Consider the following 15,873-nt stretch of genomic DNA (forward strand, 5'->3'; position numbering starts at 1 on the left):
ACTCAAATGCTCGAGAAGTAAGTTAAATCGATCATTATCCACCATATCAGCAACTTTGTTCATTTCCTGATATCAAGTAATTGTTTTCTTTGTCTGGCAGGGTTTGAAGAAAATTCATCACAAAAGCTCCGGGACTGCCGAAGAAGCTGCAATTTAGACACCCGAAAGTAAGTACTATAGTAGCATGTTCCACACATCTCCTAGTGATTCAAGCGCTAGTTTCATCAATACCATTTAGCATGCTTGCTTATCAGTTAGATTGACCTCTATTTCTTGTAAAGTGGTTGTGGCAGGAACAAGGGAATGATTTATGTGGATACTACGTTTGCGAGTCTATCCGCCACACGACCTGTGAGCTGGGCTACTCTGACGAACAATATGAAGTGCGTAAGAAATAATATTCACAATTTTATTTTATTACCATCATTTGTGTCAAGTTTCATTTATTCATATATACATGTATTGACCCCCTTCTTCAAATTAGATGTTTCGGATGCGGGATGAACTCCTAGCAGAAGATCGTATGCGAGCAATTCAAGAGGAATTGGCGGCATTCTTCCTTGACCACGTGATCGCTGAAAACGGAGACTACTATGTGGACCATGTGTTCTTACAATTTAATTAGGAGATTATATTGTAAGAGATAATTATTGTATATATGTAGCCGGTAGTGTCAGATAGATATACGAGAATTTGTTGTTCGACCAATCACTCAGAGAAGGAGAGGTGGTCGATATCACTTCTGTCTGCATGCATATGTTCATGACGATCTTCTGTTTCCTTCATTTGCTTACTAGCTAGCGTGTCTAGTCCTCTCCATACGTATATAGTACGTAGCGTCGACCAAGCACGGAGATAAGAGAGGACACTTCTCTCTATTAATTAGCTAGCTAACACCATATATGAAACACCTAAATTAACCTCCCAAAACCCCAACCCCCCTTCAAAAAAAAACAAAAACCCCAGCCCCTGAAATGCTGACGCGTGGATGCCTATTGGTCCCAGTTGGTGACACCAACCGGGACAAAAGGCCCTGCCTATTGGTCCCGGTTGGTGACACCAACCGGGACAAAAGGCCCTGCCTATTAGTCCCGGTTGTTGGCACCAACCGGGACCAAAAGCTCCCCTGCCTGGGCTGGCAGCAGCGGCCACGTGGAGGACCTTCTGTCCCGGTTCGTGTAAGAACCGGGACTAAAGGGTTAGGGCTTTAGTAACGACCCTTTAGTCCCGGTTCGAAAACCGGGACAAAAGGCCCTTACAAACCGGGGTAAAAGCCCCTTTTCCTACTAGTGTGTATATAATCTGTATCTAGATTTTCCACGAACCAGACCTGCCATCTGACACTAGCTTTCCCCAATCCCCATACAACAATCAACGAACAGGATATCATGTGCATCTGAGCCTGGGCACCAAAACGCCCTGTCCTATATAAATCCAATTTTTTCAGGAAAGTATCACATGCCAAGGTGAATGGGAAATTTTGTGTCAACCCAAAGACCAGGAAGGTCTCTAGGAATCTAGTACCTAGACAAGGAAGAGCGCCGATGAATCCACTTAATGCACAATAGGAGCTTGAAACAAGAAGCTATTTTGCCTTACCTAGCACCGCAAATAGGAGATTCATGGACTGAACGACCAATTATAGCCGGAGGGACAAGTCCAGCTCCGCTTGTGTGCCATGCCACCTGCTTCTATTGGCTCCTCGGACACCCAAACAGCGGCGGCAGTCCTCTCCGGTTTCCAAGCGTGCGCCGTGGCGGCGGCAGTCTTCCGGCGGAGCTTGTCGGCTCGCTCTTCCTTGTGCGCGTTTTGGTGGCCGCCGAGAGCCTGCGAGGTGCGGAACTTGCGGTGGCAGTACACACATAGGAAGAAGCCGGGCGCCGGCGCCACGACCGAGGCGGCCAGGGTGAGCTCGAGGCTGAGCTCGTCATGCGCGTGCTCCATTGTGCTCGCTGGTGCTGGTGGTTGTGTGTCGTACTCGCATATGGCTGTGGGTGTGTGTGACTTAGCAGAGCTCGCTATCTAGCCAGCTGGTTCAAATCTGGGGAGCACAAATAGCGAAGCGAATTGTGGAGGTAGCTTGGACAGCCGGTCTGCATGTGGTGCTAATTCCTCCGCGGTAGTTCTATCCGGGAGGGCGACGTACGGCCCCGCCGGCGTCGTCACCGGGGCACACACACGCAGGGTATTAGGTCAGACTGCCTGCATACATGGCCCATCCAAGATTCCTTACGTCTAAAAGAATAGGGCAACTGTGGAAGTATGTGTGTGCGCGCACACACACAGGGGGTATTAGGAAAGGGTTACTTCTTCCCCTAATAAAAAAAAGGAAATGAGGCATTTTACCCTGGCGCGTGCACCATGCAGAAGTTCATATTTTCTGTGGAACTCAGCCTTATTTTTTTTCTTTTCGTTTTGCACAGGCTAGTCATAATGGGACTATCATACATAGTATCATGCATTCCAACTAGGCATTTTTATTAAGATGACATAATTAAACGAGTAAAGAGAGGCCTGACTATCATGGTGTGATATTGTGTCATATTAAATGTTGTACTAGTACAAAATGATAATAAATAAGATCACTATGATACCAAGTTATGACATATGCATCCTGAAGGTAGTATCACACACTAGTATCATATGCATGATACTAGTATATGATATTTTCGATTGTGAGCGGCCTCACGCAATATCCTATGGGCCATAAGGAGGTGTATGTGACAATGTCGTCGTGTGCCACCTCTTGCTCACCAAGAACAGGCGGCCGATCAGGGTGTCGAGAGGGAAAGAGTTTTACTCTACGCCGGCACGACGTACTTGACTGCGACGGCACGTTCATATAATCCCAAGTACTACAGGATGAGGATTTGTGGCTCTCGGGTGCTACACGTCGCTATATGATTATAGTATTAGAAAATACCACAAAATTTCGAAAGAAATATGGAATTTTGGTATATCAAACATGGGTGCCCATTCAACTTCCGTGTTGAGTTCCGTGAGAAATGTATGCCTGTGCGTGGTATTCTTGGTAAAAAAGACAAAAAAACCTATGTATAGAAAAACTGCTTGGATGGATCGTATATCGGATCATATTTTCTTTGTCATATATACCGTGGGTATCCATTCCTCGCGAAACTAAACGCGGGAGTAGAATATGCGATCATATTTGATATCCCAAAATTCCATAATTGTTTGCAATGTCCTGGTGTTTTTTAATATTGATATATTCATATAGGGGTGTGTGGCACCCGAGAGCTCCAATGCATTTCCGGACTCATACATACCTTATAGCACCGGAAATAGCCAACACAACATCTATATGTAAAGTGACTCAATTTGCAATTTGGTTAAATCAATTTGATGGAGGGAGATTGGTTGGGGAAGGAAGAAAGCTGAAGGAAGAAAAGGAAAAGTGTCCGTTGAATATTAATCAAATGGCCCAAAAACATAATTTATCCAAAATAAATTTCAGGCGACTTACATATAGGCATATAGCTCGTCCCAATAAACAATGCGTACGGAGCAAGGATACTCTAGCACAGATGGATCAATGGGCCGACCGATTATAGCCTGAGAGACAAGTCCAGCTCGTGGTCGCGCTCCGACGAGCTCCCGCTGCGCTTGTGTGGCACACCGCCTGCCGTAGGCTCATCAGGTATCGGAGCAGCGGCAGCAGCCCTCCATGCCATCCAAGCCTGCGCGGTGGCGGCAGCGGTCTCCCGGCGACGCTTGGCGACAGCGCGCTCTTGCTTATGCGCATGCTGGTGACCGCCAGGCGCCTGCGCGTTGTGGAACTTGTGGTCACAGTAGACGCAGAGGAAGAAGCCGGGGAGGGGCGCAGCCGGCGCCACGCTCACGGCACGGCCAAGGTGAGCTCGAGGCTGACCTCCTCCTCCGTGCTGCTCGCCGCTTGCTCCATTGTTGTCGTATATGGCTGTTATGTGTGAGGTGAGCTAGCTAAGTTCCTTCAAATCTGGAGAGCACAAGTTGCCAAGCTGAATTCAAAAAATGTTCAACCATGTAAAAAAAGTTCAAAATTCATATAATGTTCATCGAATTCAATTTTTTGTTCATGAGATTTACAAAATATTCAGTAATATTAAAAAAATTATCAAACTAAAAGAACGTTCACCAAATTCTATTTTTTGTTCATTGTTTTCAAGAAATGTTCATCAAATTAAAAAAATCATTACATTAAAAAAACATCATTTTTCAGAAAAATGTTCATCAAATAAAAAATTGTTGAGTGGATTAAAAAATATGTTCATCATTTTTTCAAAAAAGTGTGCTTGAATAAAATTTCGGTCATCAAGTTTCAAATAATGTTCATCAAATTTGAAATGTGTACAGCAAATAAAAAAAATTTATCTTCATTATTAAAAATTATAATAAAGATTTTTTTCATCAAATATGAAAACTCACTGAAATCGTTTTTTGTTGTTTTTAAAATTGTGAACATTTTTTGAATTCAAGATATGTTTTTAAAAATTCGAAATTTTATAACTTGTTGTAATCCTGAATTATTTTAATATAGAGTAAAACAGGAACGGAAAATAAAAAGGAGAAGTAAAAATTAAACAAAAATGGGAGCCCCCGCCCCCCGCCCCGTCGCGCATGGGACGGCCCAACAGCGCGTGGGGAGGGGGGAGGGAAGGGAGGGGGAGGGCGCTGGAGGGTGCGCGCTGCCGTGACTACAGCCGCCTCACGTGCCAAATAGGGGATCCCGTCCAAGACGCCACTAGAAGAGTTGTCAGTATCTTCACGAAGAAGATGACCGAAACGTTCTCTCGACGAGCTAGACCTTGGGCCTTTCTTTGTTTGGAGTTGGATATTTAAGTGACGGCGGCCCATATCAAGCTGGGTGGTTCAGCACGAATTAGCATTCTCTGAAAAACTTAAACTCGACGTTCTCTTCTAATGAAGAAAAGGAAAAACATTGTGAGCAAAAGAAAACTGAATTAGCGTTATGTTAAAAAAACAAGAATAAGCGTTCCATTTTTTCAATGAAAAATCAGTAGTGTTTCACTAAAAGTGGAATTAGAGCACTGGTTCACCACGACGGCCTATTCTATCTATATATCTTCCTTTTTAAGTAGGTTTATTTTTTAGGACGAAATTAGCAGTCAATCTAAGTACTTGTGTTCTTTGTCCTTTGCAGGTACATCGACTCTAGCAAACGAATACTCTAAAGCCTCCCAAAAATGCAGTTAAAAACTAAAATGAAAAACAACAATTACCTGACCGACCACACTCGGAAGCGAGTCACGGAGAGGAGACCGCACCCCACCCACCAGCCACCTCGATAACCCGAGTCCATAGAAACTAGAACGTCCAAGAAAAAGATGAAAAAGGGTTTTCATGTTTTATATTATAATAAAGTAACCATCACCAGTATATCCGAGAAAACCATACAACCAGCACACCATCAGCACACATAATATACACACCTAAGACGAGATACAAAGGTGCCAGCACCGACACACCACTCCAACGACTAGCAAGCACAATACAGATGGGGAAAAGAGAACCGCTTTGAGCCGACGGAGACCACCTTGAGCGATCACCAAGGAGAGGTGAGACGGCCGACAGCGGAGCGAGGACTCCAAAACGATGCCTCCAACAAAGGAATGACCACGTAGCCGCCACTGTCTGATCCCGCATATCAGGTTATCACCTGGAGTAACCTGGAGGGAGTGGGAACGCCACGACGGAGCCTGCGGGAGGAAATGACGTTCGGGACGCCACCGTCGCCTAGTACAAAGACTGGGCAAGTGATGTGTTATCCAACCTCACCGTCGCACCCCCGCTCCCCCAACCACCCACATCCATGCCGCCCGAGCGGCCATGTCTGCTTGCCCGCACCCGAGCTGCGCAATCTGCCCAAGACCAATGCGCCTCCCACCGCCAGGGCCGCCTCCCTGCATCAAGATTGTCCCAGTAACATCAAAGGAGATGGCTTTGGATAAAGCCAACTCCATCCACCGCCAAAACGACAACGACTATCCCTCCGCAGGCATCGCAGGGATCATGACCAAGAAGCTTCAGGCCGAGGAAAGGGGAAGGGGGAGGAGCGGCACTCGGCCACGACCTGGACGATTCCACATCCCTCCCCCCCCCCCCCCCCCCCGAAGCACTGCTTCACCCCATCCCTGCGACTGACGCAGACCGACGCAAGGCCACCAACAGTCGCCCATCCAACGAAGGAGGGGAGAAGATCCAGCACCACCGCTGCCAAGGATGGGCACGGGAGTAGCCCACCCGCGCCGCACGCCATCGTCCGAAAGGCGGGAACGAAGAACACCCCACCAGCACCACCACCCTATGCACGGGAGCTCCCAGCCCTCACGGCTAGATGGGCCGCGGGCGCTAGATCCGGTCGGATCTGACCGGGGCAACCCGAGTGAAACGCCCGAAGAATCGTCTGCCACCAAAGGAGCGGCCAATCATCACATTGCCTGCCGTGCCAGCGACATAGACGCGCACGTCGCCGCGACTGCGCGTTGTCCCCATGATGTCCGGTGCCAGCACCACGCTCTGCCCTAGGGACGACGGCCCGTGGCCGCCCCACCGTGCAACAGGTGGGAAAGACCCGGCCGACGCTGGCGCCGACTAGACTTCGCCTAGGCGCGCCCCTCGGCGGCGGCGTGGGAGGTGGAGGCAAGGGAGGGGGACCGGCGGCGGCGAGATTTAGGGTTTCCTCCCCTTTTCCCCATTGGGTGACGCGAAGGGGGAGGGGGAGTAGCAATGCTGGAAAAAATCAACGTCCAACAAAAGAAGGGTGGCACATTGTTGGTAACCTGGGCGAGCATGTTCATGTACAAATACTGTCTCAAGATTAGGGCGATGAAAAGGCGACCATATCAAGAATTCTTGCAAACACCATACACGATTCAACATTGGATAAAAAAGAGGTTTAACTACAAGTAATGTATGGTATGAAGTGTTTAAAGCGCACGGTTATTATACATGCTAGAACGAATCTGCGCCGTCGTCGTCGATCCTCCTTGTCGCCGGTAAAAGGTGATCTTCAGAGGTACGTAGGGCCCCTTGATGGGGCATAAAATGGACAACAAGCTACGTACGTATACTATGCTACTCTTTGTAACTTCCGAAGACTGGCAGATGGCTTCGAAGACCGGCAGCGTGTGGTCCGACACTTGGGAACATAGAGCACCCTGTACGCCTTGATCGACTACTAGGGCGCGAGCTACCATGGCTCCGTTTATGAGCTCGGCGGCACCGTCGGCTGCATGGTGCCGGTCTCACCTCCAACCCCTCTTCCCCCTCTGCATTTCCACGCGGCTCTCGCCGTCTCTTCATGCGCCATTCCCGTCTAGCAGCAACATTCATGTTGAGACTTGAAAGAACACCCCACTCAAGCGCTCACCCACCCCCCACACACTCTCAATATAGGGCTCCCCGTGATTTACAACTACGTCATGAATGTCACAATAGTACGTAAGTCGCAATCTGTAAGGCATACTTCTACTGTATAGAGGCTCAGATGCATCCAAGATAGGCTGCATTCTCAGCCTCCTGGCGCAAAATTGTGCAATGCATATTGCCTCCAAGTTAGCCCCACAGAAGATAAGTCCAACTCCATCCACCACCGGAACCGGCAACGACCGTTCCGCCATAGGCATCGCTGGGATCGCGACTAGGAAGCATCAGGCCGTGGAAAGGGGAAGGGGGAGGAGTGGCACTCAGCCACGACCGGCACCCCCTGGGATGGCAGCGGGCGGCTCGACCATGTTGAAGCCCCCATCCCTCCCACAGCCCTTCCCCAGAAGCACCGCTGCTTCACCCCAGCCCTGCGACTGGCCCAGATGGAAGCAAGGCCACCGACGGTCACCCATCCAACGAAGGAGGGGAGAAGATCCACCGCCACGACCGCCAACGATGGGCCCAGGAGTAGCTCACCCGCGCTGCACGCCGTCGTCTGAATGCCGGGAAAGAAGGCCATGCCACCAGCACCGCCACCCTATGCACGACAGCTCACAGCACTCGCAGCCGGATGGGCAGCCGGCGCTAGATACGTCCGGATCTAACCATTGCTAACCCGCACGAACTACCCGAAGAAGTATCCGCCATCGAAGGAGCAGCCAACCACCACATTGTCTGCCGTGCCAACAACACAAACTTGCACGTCGTCGCGCCACCGCATCGTCGCCGTGATTCCCGGCGCCCGCACAACACTCCGTCCCGGGGACGACGGCCCACGACGGTCCCGTCGTGCAACAGGATGGTAAATATACCGCTGCCGCTAGCGCCGATTGGGCTTCTCCCTGGCACACCGCCTGGTGACGGCACGAGAGGAGGGACCGGCGGCAGCGGGATTTAGTTTTTTCTCCCCGTTGCCCCATGGGGGTGATGCGGGTGGTGGAGTTGGGATGGTGAAAAAAATCAACGTCCAAGAAAAAGAAGGGAAAAACATTGTTGGTCACCTGGGCGAGCATGTTCAGGTATAGATATTGTGTGAAGATTAGGGCGATGAAAAGGACACAATATCTAGAATTCTAGGAAAACCATACACGATTCAACATTGGATAAAAGAGGTTTAGAGCGCACGGGCTTTATACATGCTAGAACGAATATGTGTCGTCGTCATCGATCCTCCTCATCGCCGGTAAAAGGCGACCTTGCCAGGAACGTAGGGCCCCTTGATCGGGCATACAATGGACAATGGGCTACGTACGTATACTATGCTACTCTTTGTGACTTTCCGAAGACCGATAGATGGCTTCAAAGACTGGCTGCCCTGGGCCGACTCCTGGGGCCATAGAGCACCATGTCTGCCTTGATCGACTGATGGGGCGTCAACTGCCATGGCTTCGTGTATGGGCTCGGCGTCGCCGTCGGCTACAAGGTACAAGTCTCACCTCCAGCCCTCGAAAGCTCGTAAAATAGACCTCGCATCGCCTACTGCAACTGGCTGTCAATGAAGCGGTGATAGTCCGGGGCCACCCCGGTCCCCGAGACCGGCGACGACCAAGGAGACGGCGGGTGGATGGGCGTGCCGCCATAGCCGTAGCCATGTCCGCCATCGGCGTCCATCGTGATGGTCTGGCGCGCTGGCAGGGAATAGTAGGAGCTGCGGTCGTATAGAGGCACGAAGATGGGCAGCGAGCACGGAGGGGTGAGGAAGACCTTGTAGTCGTGCATGGCCTGCGGCTACACATACGTGATATATCAGAAGCAAAGGGATTAATCAACAACGGAAGGGAGTAGGACCTTGATTTGATTAACCTAGCCTACTGCACGTACGTACGATGGGTCGTGAGGATCAATGCCAGAGGTCGTATATATAACATGTGGCCAACATAGATCGCCTGCCTTTTATACGGTTTGAACTTTTTGCATATCTAGACTATGTGTCGAGTTCGGTATGCTTTATTTACAACTCACATCTCTAACTATGATTATTTTCTCGGTCCCGACTCATTGCCAACAAGGACACGTTTGATGGTTCCAGATAAAGAAACATTCATGTAGAGATTTGAAAGAACACTCCACTCAGGTGCTCACCTACCCCCCACACTCTCAATATAGGGCTCCCCAGGATTTACAACTAGGTAATTAATGTCACGCCAGTCCGTAAGTCAAAATCTATAAGGCACACTTGTACTATGTAGAGGCTCAACTGCCTCTAAGATAGGCCGCATTCTCAGCCTCCTAGCGCAAAATTATAAATTGCATATTGCCTCCAAGTTAGCCCCACCAAAAATAAATCCAACTCCATCCACTGCCGGAACCGGCAACGACCGTGTTGCCGCAGGCATCGCCGGGATCGCGACCAGGACGCATCAGGCCAAGAAAGCGGAAGGGGGAGGAGCGGCACGCGGCTACAACTGGCACCCCATGTGCCGGCGACGGGCGGCTCGACCATGTCGAAGCCCCCATCACTCCCACAGCACCCCTCCCCCAGAAGCACCCCTGCTTCGCCCCAGCCCTCCGAATGGCATGGACTGACACAAGGCCACCCCCCTCCATGGATGGGAGAAGATCCACCGCCACCACCTCCACGGATGGGCCCAGGAGCTGCCCGCCCGTGTCGTCGTCCGAAAGCCTGGAAGGAAGGCATGCCACCAGCACCGCCACCCAATGCACGACAGCTCCCAGCACTCGCCGCCATATGGGCCGCCAGCACTAGATCCGACTAGATCATACCAGGGCTAGCTAACCCGCACGAACTGCCAGGACAATCGTCTGCCGTGCCAAGAACACAAACGCGCATGTCGTCAAGCCTGCGCGTCATCACCGTGATGCCCGTCACCCGCACAACGCTCTTGCCCGAGGATGATGACCTACGACCGCCCCACCGCGCGTCAGGATGGTAAAGACCCCCACTGCCACTGGCGCCGACTGGGCTTCTCCCTAGCGTGCCCCCAGGAGACAGCGAGAGAGGGGGGACCAGTGGCAACTGGATTTAGGGTTTTCTCCCCGTTGCCCCACGGGCGCGACAAGGGAGGGAGGAGTTGGGATGGTGAAAAAAATTAACTTCCAAGAAAAAGAAGGGAAGCACATTGTTGGTCAGCTGGGCGAGCATGTTCGGGTACAAATATTGTGTGAAGATTAGGGTGATGAAAAGGAGACAATATCTAAAATTCTAGCAAACACCATACACGATTCAACATTGGATAAAAGAGGTTTAATTTACAAGTAATGTATCGTATCAGATGTTTAGAGCGCACGGGCTTTATACATGCTAGAACGAATATGTATCGTCGTCGTCGATCCTCGTCATCGCTGGAAAAAGGCAACCTTCCCAGGTGCGTAGGGCCCCTTGATCGGGCATAGGATGGACAATGAGCTACATATGTATACTATGCTACTCTTTGCGACTTTCCGAAGACGGGCAAATGGCTTCGAAAACTAGCAGCCAGGGCCGACTCCTGGGGCCATAGAGCACCATGTCCGCCTTGATCGACTGTTGGGGCATCGGCTGCCATGGCTCCGTATGTGGGCTCAGCGCCGCCGTCGGCTACGAGGTACCGGTCTCACCTCTAGCCCTCGGAAGCGCGTAAAAGAGACTTGGCGCCGCCTGCTGCAACTGACCGTCAAAGAAGCCGTGATAGTCCGGGGCCACCCCGGTCCATGAGACCAGCGGCGACCAAGGACACGGCGCCGCCGTAGCCGTAGCCATGTCCGCCGTCGGCATCCATCGTGATGGTCTGGGGCGCAGGCGGGTAATAGTAGGAGTTGCGGTCGTATGGAGGCACAAAGATGGGTGATAACCAACAAGTATATAGGGGATCGTTTGTAGCCTTTATTGATAGATAAGAGTGTTGAACGTAATGAGGAGCTAAAGGCAGAACAAATATTCCCTCAAGTTCTATCGACCACCGATACAACTCTACACACACTTGAAGTTTGCTTTACCTAAAACAAGTATGAAACTATTTTGAAAGAATAAAACTACGAATAAATGCATGGTAATAAAAGTGGATAGTTTTTGTCAACAAGAAAATCATTTGTCCCTAGGTAATCGAAAACAAGTACCGGTAATCATTCTTGTAATTCTATATGAGGGAGAGGCATGAGCTAACATACTTTCTCTACTTGGATCATATGCACTTATGATTGGACCCCTAGCAAGCATCCGCAACTACTAAAGATCATTAAGGTCGTGAAACCCAATCATAGCATTAAGTATCAAGTCATCTTTATCCCATACGCAACAACCCACCTACTCGGGTTTAAGCTTCTGTCACTCTCGCAACCCACCATAAGCGAATCATGGACGTATTGCAGCACCATACACCGGGGATCCCTCATGTTTGCACGAGACGAAGGGCACCGTAGGACAGCACCATAAATAAAATATACAACCATACCAACCAAGATCACGATTAACCCATAGGACAAAACGGATCTACTCAAACATCATAGGATAGCCAAATATCATTGAAAAATAATATATGGAGTTGAGCACCATGTTTAAGTAGAGATTACATCGGGGAGAAGAGGTGTTACACCGCTGCATAGAGGGGGAGAAAGTTTGTGTTGACGGTAGCAAGATTGTTGATGTAGATCACTGTCACGATCGTTGCCCCAGCGGCACTCCGGCGCCACCGGGAGAGTGGGGGAGAGAGCCCCCCTCCTTCTTCTTCTTCCTTGGCCTCCCTCCTAGATGGGAGGAGGGTTCCCCCTCTGGCCCATGGCCTCTATGGCGGCGGAGGGGCGGGAGCCCCTCCGAGATTGGATCTCCCTCTCTGTTCTCTTCTGTTTCGCGTTTCCCAGATCTGGCCGAAAACCGTTTCTTATATTCTAGGAGATCCGTAACTCTGATTGCGCTGAGATTTTAACACGATTTTTTTACGGATATAATCTTCCTTGCGCCTGAAGTAGAGCTCCAACCGACGTACGAGGTGAGCACAACCCACCACCACGCGCCTGGCACCTGGGGCGCGCCCTGATGTCTTGTGGGCTGTGTGGGCCTCCGTTTGCGTTGATTCCAAGTCCCAAAAATCACATATATTTCAAAATATTTCTCCGTCAAATTTATTGCATTTGGACTTCATTTGATATGGATTTTATGCGATACAAAAAACATGCAACAAACAGGAACTAGCACTGGGCACTGGATCAATAGGTTAGTCCAATAAAACATATAAAAATGTTGCCAAAAGTATGTGAAAGTTGTATAATATTGGCATGAAACAATCAAAAATTATAGATACGACAGAGACGTATTAGCATCCCCAAGCTTAATTCCTGCTCGTCCTCGAGTAGGTAAATGATAAAAAAGATAATTTTTGTTGTGGAATGCTACCTAGCATAAACTTGATCATATGTCTAATCATGGCATGAATATTGAGACATGAGTGATTCGAAGCAATATAGTCTATAATTTGACATAAAGACATCAATACTCAGGCATCCCAACAAACAATCATGTCTTTCAAAATATCAACGCTAAAGAAAGCTATCCCTACAAAATCATATAGTCTTGTCATGCTCTGTCTTCTTAACACAAAGTATTTATCATGCACAACCCCGATGACAAGCCGAGCAATTGGTTCATACTCTTTAACGCGCTTCAGCTTTTTCAACCCTCACGCAATACATGAGTGCAAGCCATGGATATAGCACTACGGATGGAATAGAGTATGATGATAGGGGTAAATATAGAGAAGACAAAAAAAAGTAAGAAAGCCTCACATCGACGAGGCCAACCAATGGGCTATGGAGATGCCCATCAATTGATATCAACGTGAGGAGTAGGGATTTCCATGCAACGGATGCACAAAGAGCTATAAGTGTATGAAAGCTCAATATGAAAACTAAGTGGGTATGCATCTAATCCTATAATGAAAAATTCCCACTAGTATATGAAAGTGACAACATAGGAGACTCTTCATATGAAAAACATGGTGCTACTTTGAAGCACAAGTGTGGTAAAGGATACTAACAATGTCCCTTCTCTCTTTTTTTTTTCTTTTTCTTTTTTTCTTTCTTCTTTTTTTCTTTTTTTTTCTCTCATTGTCCGGAGTCTCATCCTGACTTGTGGGGGAATCATAGTCTCCATCATCCTTTCCTTACTGGGGCACTGCTCTAAAAATGAATAATGATGATCATCACACTTCTATTTACTTATAACTCAAAAGAAATAAAAATTACAACTCGATACCTATGACAAAGTATGACTCTATATGAATGCCTCTGGCAATGTACCAGGATGTGCAGTGATCTAGTGTAACATGCATGAAAAATGATGGCTGAGCCACAACTACTATGTCAGCTATATGATCATGCAAAGCAATATGACAATGAATGCTCAAGTCATCAAACGAAAACGGTGAAAGTTGCATGGCAATATATCTCAGAATGGCCATGGAAAAGCCATAATAGGTAGGTATGGTGGCTCTTTTGAGGAAGATATAATAAGGCTTGTGATAGAGTGTATCATATCACGGGGTTTGGATGCACCGGCGAAGTTCGCACTGACACTCGAGGTGAGAAAGGGCAATGCATGGTACCGTAGAGGCTAGCAAATTGCGAAAGGTAAGAGCGCGTATAATCCATGGACTCACATTAGTCATAAAGAACTCATATACTTATTTCAAAAGTATATTAGCCCTTGAAGCAAAGTAATACTACGCATTCCCCTAGGGGGATAGATTGGTAGGAAGACCATCACTCGTCCCCGACCGCCACTCATAAGGAAGACAATCAATAAAAAATCATGCTCCAACTTCATAGCATAACGAGAGACTATACGTGCATGCTTCGGGAATCACAAACCTTAACACCAATATTCCTACTAACCACAACCGTTTACTGGTACCTCCCACATATTATCATCTCTATATCGCAAAACTATTGTAAGGAATCAAACATATCATATTCAGTGATCCATAAGTTTTATGTAGGATTTCGTGACTAACCATGCAATTGACCAATTCCTGTTGACTCTCTAAACAGATATAAGTGAAGCATGAGAGTTTAATTCTTTCTACAAAAGATCATGCTCTAATAAATATAAGTGAAGCAATAGAGCATTCTACAAATAACGGTTTTCTATGTGAAGAGAAACAGGCAATCCAAATTTCAAATGATATAAGTGAAGCACATGAGGCATTCTATAAAGCCATACTCAAAAGATATAAGTGAAGTGCAATGAGCATTCTATAAATCAACCATGGGCTATCTCATACCAGCATGGTGCATAAAAGAAAAATGAAAAACAAACACAAAAGACGCTCCAAGATTTGCACATATCACATGAACAAAACGAAAACGAAAACATACCGATACTTGTTGAAGAAAGATGGGATGCCTTCCGGGGCATCCCCAAGCTTAGACGCTTGAGTCTCCTTGAATATTTACTTGGGGTGCCTTGGGCATCCCCAAGCTTGAGCTCTTGCCTCTCCTCCTTCTCCTCATATCGAGACCTCCTCGATCTTTGATCACTTCATCCACACAAAACTCAACAGAAAGCTCGGTAAGATCCGTTAGTATAATAAAGCAAATCACTACTCTAAGTACTGTTCCAAACCAATTCATATTTTGTTTTTGCATTGTAGCTATTGTAATATAACCTTTCCATGGCTTATACCACCGATAGAAACGATAGTTTCATCAAAACAAGCAAAACAATACATCAAAAGCAGAATCTCTCTTAAACAGGACAGTCTGTAGCAATCTGAACATCTGCCATACTTATGTTACTCCAAAAATTCTGAAAAATTAGGATGGAATAAAAAATTAGTATATCCATAGTGCGAAAAAAGTTTCAGAACCTTTGACGTTCCAGTAAAAAATGAAAATTCACGCGCTACAGCCAAAGTTTCTGTTTCTGCACCGCACATACCAACAAGCAATCTAATCATCCTAAAGGCAAATCTTGGCACATGATATAATACAATAGCTTTGTACAACGGGATAATTATTTTTGTTGAAAAGTTTTTGTAATTAAGATTCACAAAGTTTCCATGGGCATGAACAAAGTTCAAGGCTAGCTCCCACTTTCACAATGCTTGTCCCTCTCACTTTCACTTTTCTTTTTGTGAAGTTTTAGGTTCTCCTCTATATTTTTTGGGTTTTAAATTTTATAAAAGCACTCAACAGAAATAAATGAATCTCTAAAACTTCCGGGTTGTCTCCCTGGCAGCGCTTTCTTTAAAGCCATTAAGCTAGGCATAAAGTGCTCAAGTAATGGATCCACCCGGATCCCAAGGTATATCAAAGCCAATTTTAATTAACAATGATTTGGCATTTAGTAGAGAGCACAAAGCAACATAAATCATTCAATGACGAAGTCTAACCCTCTTCCTATGCATCGGCATGTCATACAAGAACAATTCATGCACATCAAATAAAGGCCAATACATAGCATAAGTAGTTTCGTGCAATTTTATCGTGTTGGAA

The 15,873-nt window shown here is 47.5% G+C and overlaps 1 pseudogene; it reads right to left on the reverse strand.

The window, feature by feature from the left end:
• Positions 1–3,566: 3,566 nt before the first annotated feature.
• On the reverse strand, positions 3,567–3,922 carry LOC123167183 (zinc finger protein 2-like; annotated as a pseudogene).
• Positions 3,923–15,873: the final 11,951 nt, after the last annotated feature.

This window comes from Triticum aestivum, chromosome 7D, assembly GCF_018294505.1.
Source record: "Triticum aestivum cultivar Chinese Spring chromosome 7D, IWGSC CS RefSeq v2.1, whole genome shotgun sequence".
Taxonomy (NCBI): domain Eukaryota; kingdom Viridiplantae; phylum Streptophyta; class Magnoliopsida; order Poales; family Poaceae; genus Triticum; species Triticum aestivum.